This window comes from Hyperolius riggenbachi, chromosome 6 (genome assembly GCF_040937935.1).
Source record: "Hyperolius riggenbachi isolate aHypRig1 chromosome 6, aHypRig1.pri, whole genome shotgun sequence".
In the NCBI taxonomy this organism is placed as follows: Eukaryota; Metazoa; Chordata; class Amphibia; order Anura; family Hyperoliidae; genus Hyperolius; species Hyperolius riggenbachi.
The window spans coordinates 107494391-107509720 of NC_090651.1; the positions used below are offsets into that span (position 1 = coordinate 107494391).

The 15330-nt window shown below is 44.9% G+C and overlaps 1 protein-coding gene across 4 annotated transcripts in view; it reads right to left on the reverse strand.

The window, feature by feature from the left end:
- The window catches only part of DPYD (dihydropyrimidine dehydrogenase), a 1875594-nt gene that overhangs the window by 1636114 nt on the left and 224150 nt on the right, over nucleotides 1–15330 (reverse strand). The window lies entirely within an intron of this gene.

Sequence of the window (15330 nt, forward strand, 5' to 3'; positions counted from 1 at the left end):
CAGAAAAGTAGGAACAAGAGGGAAAAAAATCTTTCAATAAGACCACATAGTTTTTAGAAAATTGATGTTAAAATCGGCGGGAATTTCTGTGATTTCCATAAACATTTCTGCGAAAATCCACCTACCGCATTTCTATTACCGATTTCCAAATTTTGATGCGGATATTCAATTTCCAATTGGAAATTCGTAAATTGCATTTCTGCAGAATCCCTAGTTACTAATAACTTCCACGAGTCTAAGAAATGAGAGAGATCACGAGCTCAATGGTGCAGTATCATTAGATATCAGATTGTGCAATACAATGGAGCAATATACTGCCACCATGTTTCTAGCAAGTTGTCTTCAAAGTTATAACATATGCAGGCAGATATTGAAGGATAATATTTCAAAATATTAAGGTACAAAATGGCATGCAAAGCATGATGATCAATGTGAATAATATTTTAAAATGTATGCAAATTCAATGGCAAATTATGCAAATGTATTTTTGGAGGAGGACAGAAAAAACACAAAGGTAACAAAAACCAGGAGCCAATAGTGCAATATGTCAAAGTACCAGAAGATGCAATAGACATGCAATCACCAATAAGACCATTGCTCTTGTTTTTTAGGATCCTCACTGAGCATGTTCCCAAAGATTAGGTAGAACTTAGCTAAAAACAACTTCCCAACAGAGGTGTATAACAGTAACAACTTAAAGGTGGAGACACCCCAAAAATTAATATAATTAAAAAGGAGAAATAGTTGTTGGCTCACTTCTCTTGTAGTAGGCAGAACGACTTAGTAGAAATTCAAAAAGTTTATTGAACAGAAATAGACCCTGTTTTTTTAAACAGTTTTTAATAGTCTTATTATTTTTGGCAGCTCCGCCTTTCACTTGGTATGCAAATGTATGCAGCTTGAAATTGGACTAATCAAAACAATAAGATTGTTTCCACATGTGGCAATTTGCATGCTGTGTCAGCAGAAAATCTGAATCCCCATGCTGTGTTTAGCAATAAGGATTTGGATGCATCATCCGGAATAATGCAGCAAGACTTTTTTTTTTTTTTTTTTTGCTATTCCATTGTAGAAATCTATGATAATTGTCAAAATATAAAGAAAAAAAAAGTGAAGAAAAGGTAAAAGAAACAAGGGAATTAACCATAAAGTATTTGTTTCCAATATCTATTCAGTTATCTACTGTAGAAAAAGTAACTTTTTGCTCTAGTAATTAATTGGTAAAAAAAGAAGAAAAAAAAAACCTTGTTAAGTAAAACCCAAGGACACTACCAGACAGATATATACCTTGATATTGAATGGTAAAAAATAAAATAAAAATTGAAAAATGGATATCTTAATTAATGTACTTTTTAAAGATAAAGATTATTTGAATTCTCAGTCTCTTATATATAGGGCAGCTATAGGTCAAGGACACACAGCATTACAATTATCTTGGCAAGTGTGAATTGGCTTTGACCAAAAAGTGAACCAATTAAAATTGAAGCTTTGTGAACTGTAATTGCACATTAAGCTACATAATATTATAACAGGCAACAGTCCTTCAAATTCAACATACTCTACAGAGCAACTCAAGGCAACTAAACAAACTAGAAAACTTCTAAATTTGACAAAAGATACACCATAGCTTTGCTCAAAGCCTGTCTACAGCTCAGATCAAATTATACCATCTCCCAGCTTACGAATTAAAGTCCCCAAATTTCACCTTTACTGTTTCAAACAAGGCTTATACAGCTACAGTGAGGAACATAAGTATTTGAACACCCTGTGATTTGGCAATTTCTCTGTCACGATCGGTGTAGCAGAGAGGGTCTGATTCTTGGTGATCTGCAGTATCACTGGGAATACAGATATATATCCGATTATTGATGATCTGCAGTATCACCGATAATCCGATATAACGCTAACCTCTGAACACCTGAGTAGTGTGAGTGCTTGGTGCAACAGTAATACTGTGAGGACTAAGCCTCAGAAACAAGTGCCGTACTGTATGAAGTACAGCAGCAATACAGATTCCTTCCGAAGGCCTGGGCTCTCCCGGGTGAGGAGTCAGGCGGAGCGTAGGAAGGACACAGAACGTGAGTGACACCTAGGAGAGGGCGTCACTAACAGATCTGGGAACTGCCTCTAACAGCAAGGTCAGTTCTCGAAGTCGGGCAAGCCAGGTCGTAACACACGGACAGATACAGTACAGATACAGAAAGCAGAGGCGGAGTCTAATAAACAGGCAGGGTTCGGCAACAGGGTATCAGAAATATCGGGGTACCAGATCAGAATACAGAAGAATAGTAACAAGCTTGGGGAACCTGAGGAGCTAGTTCCCAATGAATACAGGATGGGCCCTGAGGCAGCAAATACAGAGCTGGCCCTGTGGAGCAGGTGCCCAACAAATACAGAGCTGGCCCTATAGGGCAGGTGCCCAGCAAATACAGAGCTGGCCCTGGGGAGCAGGTGCCCAACAAATACAGAGTTGGCCCTGTGGAGCAGGTGCCCAGCACATACACAACTGGCCCTGTGGAGCAGGTGCCTTGAACATACAAAGCTGGCCCTGTGGAGCAGGTGCCCAGAACATACAAGGCATGAACTATCTCCTAGTGATAGAGATAGTTCTCAGGGTTGGGAAGGCCCTGGGGCGCAGGTGCCTAGCGAATACAGAGCTGGCTCTGTGAAGCAGGTGCCCAGCGAATACAGAGCTGGCCCTGTGAAGCAGGTGCCCAGCACACACAGAACTGGCCCTGTGGAGCAGGTGCCCAGAACATACAAGGCATGAACTATCTCCTAGTGATAGAGATAGTTCTCAGAGTCGGGAAGGCCCTGGGGCGCAGGTGCCCAGCAAATACAGAGCTGGCCCTGTGGAGCAGGTGCCCAGCGAATACAGAGCTGGCCCTGTGAAGCAGGTGCCCAGCACATACAGAGCTGGCCCTGTGAAGCAGGTGCCCAGCACATACAAGGCATGAACTATCTCCTAGTGATAGAGATAGTTCTCAGGGTCGGGAAGGCCAGGTCGGCAACTCACAGACAAACAAAGTACAGGATCAGAAGACAGAGGCAGAATCAGGGGCAAGCGGAGGTTGGCAACGGAGTATCAGAAAGGCAAGGTACAGGGTCAGATATCAGGAGAGTAGTCAGACAGGCAGGAAGTCATAACAGATAATCACAATCAAACTAGTACTTTAAGCTATGAACAGAATCTAGCTAAGTGTAGGATTACAGCTCCAGCTGGTCCCGGCACACTTAAGGATCTGACTAAGGGTCTGCGTGCTCCCACATTGTGATCGCAACGACAAGCAACCAGCAACTGACCAAGCAGCAGAATATATAGTTGCTGGACACTGCCGCCCCGCCCGAACCATTCAGCCAATCATGAGTCCTGCAGGAATCAGCTGACCTTCCTGATCAGCTGACACTTCCCCTGCTAGTATAAAGGTCCTGGATTCAGGCCCGCGCGTGCATAGCTCTCCATCTGCCTAAGTGCACTAACAGACCCAGCCACACCAAGCACACGCTGCTGCATGCAAACAGCCGCTTTGCTGTCAGGACATGCGGCGGCTATTCCGCGTCCCACCGCACACCCAGACGCGTGCAAACTGCCGCGTAGGACGCGGAGTCAGCCGCCTAGCTCTTGGCACACGCGGCGGCTTTCCGCGTTTCCTCACAGTACCCCCCCCCCCCGAGGCGTGGACTCCGGACACGCCCCAGACAGATCCCCAGGAGACAATGATAGTGACGTCAGCTACCAAAGTCGAGGACCGTCCTGTGTCAGATTCAGGATTTTGGAACAAGGCATAAATGTGATAGTCACTAAATTCCTCGCATTCAGAACATAAATACAACCTTTCACAGGTGCGAGATTTCTCATGAGTGACAACTGGTGGATCAGGCAAAAAACATTTCCCACACTCAGAACATGAATACGTTTTTTTCATCGGTGTGAGCCTTCCAATGACTGAGAAGTTCAGTGTTATTTACAAAACATGTTACACACTCAGAAGACGAATAAAGCTGTCCCCCGCAGTGTGAGTTTCTACGATTTACAAGATTTATGTTATGTTTAAAACATTTCCCACACTCAGAACATTAATGTGATTTCTCATTAGTGTGAGACTTCCCATGACTGAGAAGTTCTTCCTCACATACAGAACACCAGTACAACTTCTCACCGGTGTGAGATCTCCCATGGGCTACAGGCGGTAGTTCGGGTACAAAAGGGACCCCACACTCAAAACATGAATACGTTTTCTCATTGGTGTGAGACTTCCCATGACTGAGAAGTTTCTCCTCACATACAGGACACACGTATAATTTCTCACCTGTGTGAGATTTCCCATTAGTCACAGGTCGTCCCTCAGGTACAAAAGAGTCCCCACACTTAGAACATGAATATATGTATCCCTTAAAGTGGGGCCTACTATGATTAACAAGATCTAATTTCTGCTCAGAACATGAATGTGGTTTCTGGTTACTTAGAATCTGGTCAGATGATGGAGCTGAAGACTGTACGGTTTCAGACTCCTGAACTCGATTTGCTGCAATAAGCAAGCTTGACCCTTGCGCAGCAGATTCATGACTATAGATAGAGCCATCATTCTCATAAAGTTCGGAAATGTTATCCGCATAGTAGCTCTCTATCTGTTCTTCAAAACTATTTTCGCTCCCAGTGAGGTCATACTTCCCCTATATGAGTTCTCACCAGAACGCGATTTCTCAGGAATCATAGGTTGTGCAGGATGTACGTGGGACTTTCTATGATTGAGGAGATCCGCATAATATACAAAATCCTCTTTACACTGTGAACATGGAAAGGATTTATCAGACGGACGGGAGGTATCTAAATCAGGGAAAGACTTGAGCGACAGACTTCCCACTTCAGATACACCAGCACATAGTTTCTGGAGACCGGGATCTGAACTAGCACCAGATCCCATATTTCCCGGGGATGGCACAGCAGACTCCTTAGAACTCGGGCCTCTCACCATCCCCCCAAAAAATTTTCTTGACTTTTTCCTTCAATCTCGTACCCAATGGTCATGTTGTCCGCAATAGAAGCAAAGACCCTCTAGGCGTCTTTGCGTCCTCTCTGATTCAGATAACCTAGAGTGATGCCCTACGAATTTCCCTGGCGAGGGTACTCTAGATTGAATTACAGAGGGGGGTGACACTGGTGCAACAGAGTTTAAAATACACTTAATTGACTCAGTCAGTTGGTTAACCTGAGTCTGTAATGTATCAACCGCTTTCCTAACCTTCTTAAGAGTAGCGGTTAACACATCGATCCGTTCATCAAGTGTCACCATGTTTTTTTGGGCCTGTCGTTCTGTCACGATCGGTGTAGCAGAGAGGGTCTGATTCTCGGTGATCTGCAGTATCACTGGTAATACAGATATATATCTGATTATTGATGATCTGCAGTATCACCGATAATCCGATATAACGCTAACCTCTGAACACCTGAGTAGTGTGAGTGCTTGGTGCAACAGTAATACCGTGAGGACTAAGCCTCAGAAACAAGTGCCGTACTGTATGAAGTACAGCAGCAATACAGATTCCTTCCGAAGGCCTGGACTCTCCCGGGGGAGGAGTCAGGCGGAGCGTAGGAAGGACAGAACGTGAGTGACACCTAGGAGAGGGCGTCACTAACAGATCTGGGAACTGCCTCTAACAGCAAGGTCAGTTCTCGAAGTCGGGCAAGCCAGGTCGTAACACACGGACAGATACAGTACAGATACAGAAAGCAGAGGCGGAGTCTAATAAACAGGCAGGGTTTGGCAACAGGGTATCAGAAATATCGGGGTACCAGATCAGAATACAGAAGAATAGTAACAAGCTTGGGGAACCTGAGGAGCGAGTTCCCAATGAATACAGGATGGGCCCTGAGGCAGCAAATACAAAGCTTGCCCTGTGGAGCAGGTGCCCAACAAATACAGAGCTGGCCCTATGGGGCAGGTGCCCAGCAAATACAGAGCTGGCCCTGGGGAGCAGGTGCCCAGCACATACAGAGCTGGCCCTGTGGAGCAGGTGCCCAGCACATACAGAACTGGCCCTGTGGAGCAGGTGCCCAGAACATACAAAGCTGGCCCTGTGGAGCAGGTGCCCAGAACATACAAGGCATGAACTATCTCCTAGTGATAGAGATAGTTCTCAGGGTCGGGAAGGCCCTGGGGCGCAGGTGCCCAGCGAATACAGAGCTGGCCCTGTGGAGCAGGTGCCCAGCGAATACAGAGCTGGCCCTGTGAAGCAGGTGCCCAGCACATACAGAGCTGGCCCTGTGAAGCAGGTGCCCAGCACATATAAGGCATGAACTATCTCCTAGTGATAGAGATAGTTCTCAGGGTCGGGAAGGTCAGGTCGGCAACTCACAGACAAACAAAGTACAGGATCAGAAGACAGAGGCAGAATCAGGGGCAAGCGGAGGTTGGCAACGGAGTATCAGAAAGGCAAGGTACAGGGTCAGATATCAGGAGAGTAGTCAGACAGGCAGGAAGTCATAACAGATAATCACAATCAAACTAGTACTTTAAGCTATCAACAGAATCTAGCTAAGTGTAGGATTACAGCTCCAGCTGGTCCCGGCACACTTAAGGATCTGACTAAGGTTCTGCGTGCTCCCACATTGTGATCGCAACGACAGGCAACCAGCAACTGACCAAGCAGCAGAATATATAGTTGCTGGACACTGCCGCCCTGCCCGAACCATTCAGCCAATCATGAGTCCTGCAGGAATCAGCTGACCTTCCTGATCAGCTGACACTTCCCCTGCTAGTATAAAGGTCCTGGATTCAGGCCCGCGCGTGCATAGCTCTCCATCTGCCTAAGTGCACTAACAGACCCAGCCACACCAAGCACACGCTGCTGCATGCAAACAGCCGCTTTGCTGTCAGGACATGCGGCGGCTATTCCGCGTTCCACCACACACCCAGACGCGTGCAAACCGCCGCGTAGGACGCGGAGTCAGCCGCCTAGCTCTTGGCACACGCGGCGGCTCTCCGCGTTTCCTCACATTCTCCTACTTAGAAATCATGGAGGGGTCTAATATTCACATTGTAGGGGCATTCCCACTGTGAGAGCCAGCATTAAAAAAAAATAGTCAGGAAATCCCATTGTATGATTTTGAAAGAATGTATTTGTATTACACTGCTGATACAGACTAACAAGCAAGCTCATGGTGAACCAGAACTCATTGGAGTGTATGAGGGGCTACAATGGGCCTAAAAGCCCCCTTACTAGAAAAACAAAAGTTTGCTTTCTTAAAACAGAATGAATTTGCGATAATTCAGGTTGGAGTGATCTTGAGATGTCTCCCAGTGCATCACTGCTGAATATATGCAAATTATTGCACTGCTGCACATATGACAACTGGCTGAAACTAAATGCAGACAAAACTGAAGTCCTTCTGATTGGAGGGCAGAGCATGATAACAAAACAACTTAACTTGCAGTCTTCACCACTGGGAATAGGAGGCACGGATCTACGCAGCTCTGATCATGTGCGTAGCCTGGGAGTTCTAATTGATTGGGATTTAAAATTCAGAGCTCAAATCTCTGCTGTGGTGAAATCATCCTATTTTCACCTGAAGAACATTGCAAAAATCAAGCACCTCATCCCCCCAGAAGATCTGCCAACCTTAGTCCATGCCTTCATCACATCCCGACTGGACTACTGCAATGCTCTCTACACTGGTCTTCCAAAAAAGGCCTTGTACCGTCTACAGCTGATACAGAATACTGCTGCCAGACTGCTAACCAACCAACCCCGTCACTGCCACATAACGCCAGTCCTGCACTCCCTTTACTGGCTACCTATAGAATGGAGGGTCCTATTCAAGATCGGCCTACTGACATTTAAATCCCTGAATAATCTAGGCCCTGGATACACGAAAGATATGTTGCAGCTACGTAGCAATCCCCGCGTTCTCAGATCAACAGGTTCTAATAATCTAGTCATACCCAGAGTCCACCTGGAAACGTTTGGTCCCAGAGCCTTCTGTCATGCTGCCCCTACGTTTTGGAACTCCTTACCTCAACAGATCAGGACAGCTCCATCCCTGGACGTGTTGAAATCCAGACTGAAAACCCACCTGTTCAGTTTGGCATTTGCAGAAATATAACTTTTGTTGTGTGAATACTTCATCCTACTAATTACTGAATCTGAGAGAGCCTAAGCGCTTTGAGTCCTATGGGAGAAAAGCGCTATAGAAATGTTATTGTATTGTATATAGTATTGTATTATGTATTTGAACACCTGGCAATCAGCAAGAATTCTGTCTCTCAAATACCTATTACTCTGCCTTTAAAAAGTCCACCTGACCACCTCTACTCCACTCATTAATCTAAATTAGTAACACCTATCTGAGCTCTTTAAAGACCTCTGTCTGTCTCACAGTCAGTCAGACTCCAACCTTTACCATGTACAAGATCAAAAACCTGTCAAAAGACTCCAAAGACAAAATTATGGACCTCCACAGGCCTGGAAAGGGCTATGGGCAGTTGCCAAGCAGCTTGGGGAAAATAGATCAACTGTTGGAGCAATTGTTTGAAAATGGAAGAGGCTAAAGATGACTGTCAGTTTCCATTCGGACTGGGGCTCCATGCAAGATCTCACCTCATGGGGTATCACTGATGATAAAAAAGGTGAAGAATCAGCCCAGGTCTACAAGGGAGGAGCTGGTCGATGACATGAAGAGAGCTGGGACCACGGTTCCAATGGTCATTGTCAGTAGAACACTATGTTGTCATGGATTCAAATCATGCTTTGCAGGGAAGGTTTCCCTGCTCAAGTCATCACATCTCCAAGCCCAGCTTAAGTTGGCCAATGACCATCTGGATGATCCAGAAGAGGCATTGGAGAAAGTCATGTGGTGAGATGAGACCAAAATAGAACTTTTTTATCTAAACTTCACTCACCATGTTTGGAGGAATAAGAAGGAGAATAATAATAATAATAATAATAATCTAAACATTTGTATAGCGCTTTTCTCTTGTCGGACTCAAAGCGCTCAGGATGAGTTGTATCCCAAAAACACCATCCCTACTGTAAAACTTGGGCGGTAACATCATGCTTTGGTGGTGTCTTTCTGCGAAGGGGACAGGATGAATGCACTGTATTAAAGAGAGGATGAATAGGACTATGTATTGTAAGATTTTTAGCTACAACCTACTTCTCTCAGTCAGAGCATAGAAGATGGGTCATGGTTGGGTCCTCCAACATGACAATGACCTGAAGCACACAGCCAGGATAATCAAGAAGTGGCTCCTTAAGAAGCATTTCAAGGTTCTGGAGTGGCCTAGCCAGTCTCCTGACCTAAATCAAATAGAAAATCTTTGGAGGGAAACTACATGTTGCTCAACGACAGCCCCGGAACCTGAAAGATCTAGAGGAGATCTGTGTGGAGGAGTTAACCAAAATCCTCTTGCAGTGTGTGCAAATCTGGTCAAAAACTACAGGAAACTTTTGACCTCTCTAATTGCAAGCAACGGCTTCTGTACCAAATATCCATGTGTTCTAAGTAGGAGAACAAAATCACAGTGTGTTCAAATACCTATGTTCCTCACTGTAACTATTATATATTAAATGATCACTCTCTAAAAGTGATTTTTACTGCAGGACTTCAAGGAAGTTCCTGCAGTTTGGTGCCCTGCCTTCTCCTTCCTCCCTTCTCGGTGGAGCAAATCTACTTGGCTGTGAGGTGAACAGTGTGGCTGAACAAATCTTATTATACAAATGCCACCCAAATGTTCAAGGATTGAGCTTATAATCAAAGGGTAGGCATTAAAGGCAAGGTGACTAAATAAATGACCACCCTATCATTTTTTGCATCACCAAAGCAAATCAGTCTAACTTCTATGTAATGCCATCATCAGCAGCTAACTTACATGGCTTTTGGGCAATCTCTTGCCTCCAACTGTGTGATTCTGTCACATACATTGTCTGTAGCTTGGTCAACAGCAAGTATATCTCTTTACTGCTCTGGTCAACAGCAAGTATAAAGGTTGGTATGCACACTAGATTAAACTCAGCTGAGGCAGCTATTAATTTTTGACTCAAGCGAAAATATATATTGTGTGTATGGTGGCCCAGATGATCCAGCCTTCTGGATCATCTCATACAAGTGCAGCCTGATGCTGTTGTTCTCCTGCTTACCCATCCAGCTCTGTGACACTGTGACATGTGTTGCACCTCCCGCTATAGTAAGAGAATGTGTCACTAGCCTGCAGGCCCCTAGCCTCTGTACAGCCTCTGCCACAAACCTAGCCTGAGGGATAGAGTCCAGAAGCTTTCACACGTATCTCTTTTATTTCTGTGAACGATTTTCCGCACTTGCCTTTTTTCTTTTTTTTTTTTTTTATTCGGAATCTTCTTTTGTTCATTTGCATTTTGTATGTGAATGAATTTTTGTTTTGCATTTTTTTTTCTGTGCGTAGTACATACCAATGAAGTTAATTTACAAGAAATTGTATGTTATTAACTCCACAACCACCTGCAAATTTTCGCATCCGGAATGAAAAATACATAATTCCTTTTAACTTGCATTGTATGCAAATCACATGTACATTGCAGAATAAAAGCATAAATATAGTCTGTTTTTCTGCATGCAAATATTTGCATTAGATGGGTAGCAAACAGAAATTCACAAAGAAGCAAAGTACATGAAAAATCTGTTATGAGTGAAAAGCGCCTAATCAAAAAAGTTTTTAAAGTGTACCTGAGGTGTGGAAGAAAAAAAAAAATACATACCTGGTGCTTCCCACAATCCCCTTCTAGGTCCCCTCAATCCTCCGCTAGGCTGCCCAAAAAATCGTCTCCAGTGCATGTACAGTCCAGCCACACGTGCACCCTCACTGCACTCCCATGGGTACTGTCCAGGTGGAGGAAACTTCCAGCCCCAACGGTGCGCAGGGGCACGTGTGTGGCCCAGGCCGTGCATGTGCGGCAAGTGCGACTTCAGAGATATACCATCCAGCTGGGGATTGGAGTGGCCCGGGGAGACGGGGATGGAGCGATCGGTCTGAAGGAGGCTGGAGGAAACCCAAGGTACTCCCCATCTTGGGTTCCCTTTAATGCTTAAAGCTAGGCATAAAATGTTTTTGGTGATAAAATTAGCCTACTGAGAGGAAATTTAAGGAATGAATTAAAGACTTTATGCTCTCAGAATTCATGCCTGCAATTCAGTTAGATGTGAAATATTTGTCATAGTCCGTTCTGGCAAACTCAAATGATTTGCCAAAGAATCAGATCAGTTTTTTTTTTTTTTTTTTTTTGCTGTACTTGTCAATTAATGTTGATGGCGATATCCTCTGCTTGTCTAAGACTACATTCTTCAATGGACACTTCCACAAGCATTTCTGCTGAGTAATATCTTACTTCGCTTACAAATGTAATTAAATAATTTGACCGCATGCTAACTGGTTACTAAGGTTCTCAGCTATTACAGTGGTGCATTATAGGTACATTATTATTATGACTCATAAGCTCAAAATTATTTCTGATGTTAAAATGACTGAGGTAAGAAAGCTAAGACCGGATAATGATTTCCCCATAAGGAATGGGCAAACTCAAATACAAAGTAGAAATAAGACTACAGTAAAAATTCATTACGTTGTCAATACACCATAGGAGGAGGACAAGTGCATAGAAAGAAAGCATTACTACTAATTTATTGGGTGCACCTCCTAGGATTTATTCTCATGATAAATATATAAATTGCTTTGAAGAAATCATTTTTGGGAATTAAAGTTGTGTCTTCAACTGTATAATAAAAAACATGCAAATGTAAATGGGTAAGCCATATAAACTGTCTTTTGTTTTGTGTTTTGCCTGATTTATTATTATTTTATTCATATGTTCCAACATGTTCTGTAGCACTGTACATAGTACATATTGTGAAAAGTTTAGCCATTACATGTTTCCCATATATTTAAGTGTACCTGAGGTGGATTTCCCCTCCTCTCTGCTGTGCTCCCCCCACCCCCCACACACACACACAATTATTGGCTAGAACACGGAAGGGGAGTCCTTTGCATAAAAGGCATCTTGCAAAATGCCCCCTCCCCATCCATACCCCTTCACTGGCTCGTCCTCACACTGCCCTTAAAGCGGAATATAACCCTGCATTTCAACTTTGCTCTAAAACATTATTTACAGTATATTATATGCAACCAGCATTTTTTTTTTACTAGACCAGCATTGGAAGGGTTACACAGGGCTTTAAAGTCCCTGGAGATTTTTGCAGACGCATCCGAACTTGAGTTAGATTCTTTTTGTTTACATAAAATGTATCTAAGTGTTTATTGTGACTCATCTCTCTTTACTGAGAAAGAGTTGGAGGACAGCCAAAGAGTGTGTAACATTTCTAAATATATACATATAACTAAATAGAATGTAACTATCTGAACGTCTGCACGGAACTTAAAACCTCTGTGTTTAACCCTTCCAATGCTGGTCTAGTAAAAAAAAAATGCTTTTTGCATATAATATGCTGTAAATAATGTTTTAGAGCAAAGTTGAAATGCAGGGTTATATTCCGCTTTAAAGGACATCCAATGTGAAAATAAACTAATGAAGTAAACAATTGTATCTATCCTCCTTCTCTTAAAAATTACTTTTTAAGATATTCCAGTTTTATTTTATATTTAAATTTACTTTTTAAGTTTTTTTCTGTTTTATTGTTTTTTCTCAATGACACATTTGTCGAAGTATGCCAGAACTAAAATCTATGAACTATTGACCCTTTTTATCTCTTTCCTGCTCTAAGCCATTTTCTGCTACGAAAATGTTTTATAGTTATAACTTCTTATCAGTGAGGGTCACACTGCAGTCTGTCCCAGTCCTAACTCAGACAGGAACTGCCACTTACATACCTGATGTTTAACTCTTTCAGGCACAGAAAGAAAAAAAGGAACACAGCATAGTTATTTGTGTGCTTGGCATTGTACATACACATGTCTATCTCATCATGTCACTTCGGGTGGTCCTTTAACTGCCTCTTCCCGCCTTTTCCCCTCCTCTCTATGATCGTCCTGCCCTGGGCTCTCCAGAACAATCACTCCGCACCATGTGTAAAAGTAGTTTAAATGTTTTTGGCTAGTCCAATTCCTTGTGAGGAATGCTCAGTATTTCTTTATTTCATCACAAAAGCACTCCCTGGAAAGGATCTATACGTAGTTGCCAGTCTAGCTCCCCACTACCTTTTACACTGCTCTGACAGTTGGACTCAGCAATTACCATTCAATAATTGCTCCTGAACATAATAAAAAAAGGAATGAGAATGCCCCATGAGATGGACTAGTCCAAAAACAGAGTTTTTCTACTTACCGTAAGTGACAGCGAGAAGGGAACAACAAACTTATAATGCATTTTACATATAATGCATGTTATATGTATATATTTTATAGTGGCTACTAATGATCCAATCGTTTTCATCCAATTTTACCATTTCTATGTAATATAAGGCACTGCCTAAATTATCCATTTAATGTATTCAGAATCAGAATCAGAATCAAGTTTATTTTGCCAAGTACAACGTGAGTCGTACCCGGAATTGGTTTTGGCACAAACAGGGTCGGTGATGGTACAATAGCAGCATGGTGCGTTTAGCATACAATATATACATACAGTACATACATACAGGTATATACAGTAAATACATACAGTAGGTACAGTGCAATACAAGGCATAGAGATATAGCATAGATAGAGTGGTGTGTGAGAGATGAACCCGGGGGTAGGACCAGGGGGGTAATCCGCTGCCGTCCATGGCACTCAAAACGCTTTGCAGCGATGCTTTGAATCAGATGCCCCCCAGTCTGACCCTAGGAAAGAGACAAAGAGAGGAGAGGGAAAAAGAGGTGAGTCCCCTTAGGATTGTGGCGTAACCTGGTCGGTCAAGTTAGTGTCCCGCTGGCTGGCTGCGTCGCTTTGTCTGCTGTTGAGACTGGTGCCCGATGTTAGGGGATGTGTCTGCTGCGGATCCTGGTGGGCGTTGGAGTGGCTGGGGGCTGTATTTGACCTGCTGCTAGGGCCCGGGACTGAGACTGTGGCTTGATGGAGTGCTGGTCAGTCCCCTGGAGCAGGTTGTGTGACCTGAGCAGCAGCAGCAGCAGCGGAGGATTAGGTACACAGCAGTGACAAGATGGTGGCAGCAGGCTCTAGGCAGAGGGCTCCAGGATGGAAGCTAGGGCTCCAACGTTAACAGGCAGCATGTGGCCGCATCCGCCCCTCTGCGGTGGTGAGGCAGTCCCTGTGCCTTTAATTGCGGGCGGCATCCTTGGTTCCCCTGGCAGCGGCGGTGTAGCTGCCCACGTGGCGGCCCTGTGCGTGTAGGAGCCAGGGAGTACCGTGCATGCAGTCGGCAGTGGGGCGAGACGGACCGTTCCCTGGCCACAGCCAGCTTTGATGACGAGTGTGTCCTGTCCTCCCCAGAGCCGCCGCATCAGCGCCTGTCCCTCTGCGGGGGTTGAGAGGCCTGTGTGTGGTCCATGGACTAGCCTGGATGCGGCGACGCGGAGGCGGCGATGCAATGGCGGCGATCCGGGGTCCTTAGCCCAGCCTGGATGCGGCGATGCAGAGGCGGCAATCCGGGGTCCTTAGCCCAGCCTGGATGCGGCGATGCGGAGATGGCGATCCGGGGTCCTTAGCCCAGCCTGGATGCGGCGATGCGATGGCGGCGATCCGGGGTCCTTAGCCCAGCGTGCCCAGGCTCTCCAGGATGGGGAGAGCAGGGGGAACTCCTCCGACCTTTCGGCATAGGTGAGCCACAGAGGGAAGGGGGGAAAAAGTGTGAAGAGCCGGAGCCCTGTGTGCCGAGGCGTCCTACTCAGGCGCCATCTTGGAGGCCACTCAGTTTATCCTTATACTACATAGATTTGGTACAAATGGATGAAAAAGATTGGATCATTAGGGGTCACCTTTACAGTCCTTTCACAAAAATGATCCTTTAACCCCCCCTAGCGGTCAATTGATTTGCGACCGCACGACGCGGGAGGTTTTTTTAGCCTAATTTTTTTCTTCAAGTAGCTAGCCTATCGCTAGCTACATGATTCTCCCCACCCTGCGGCGTCCCTCCCACCCCTCAGATCACCGCTGGCGCACTTGCCCATAAGGAAATCCCATTCTGAATGGGATTTCCTTTAGGGCTTCCCCCGTCGCCATTGCGACAAACAGAGTGACGTCACATGGAGTCCCGATCCACCCCATAGCGCAGCCTGGTGGCGATTGGCTGCGCTAATGGGGTATGCGGGGTGTCACGGCGGGTAGCGGCACATCGGCGTGAGCGGCTAGCTAGCTGCGCGTTTTAAAAAAAAATTAGCCAAATCGGCCCACCAGGGCCTGAGAAATC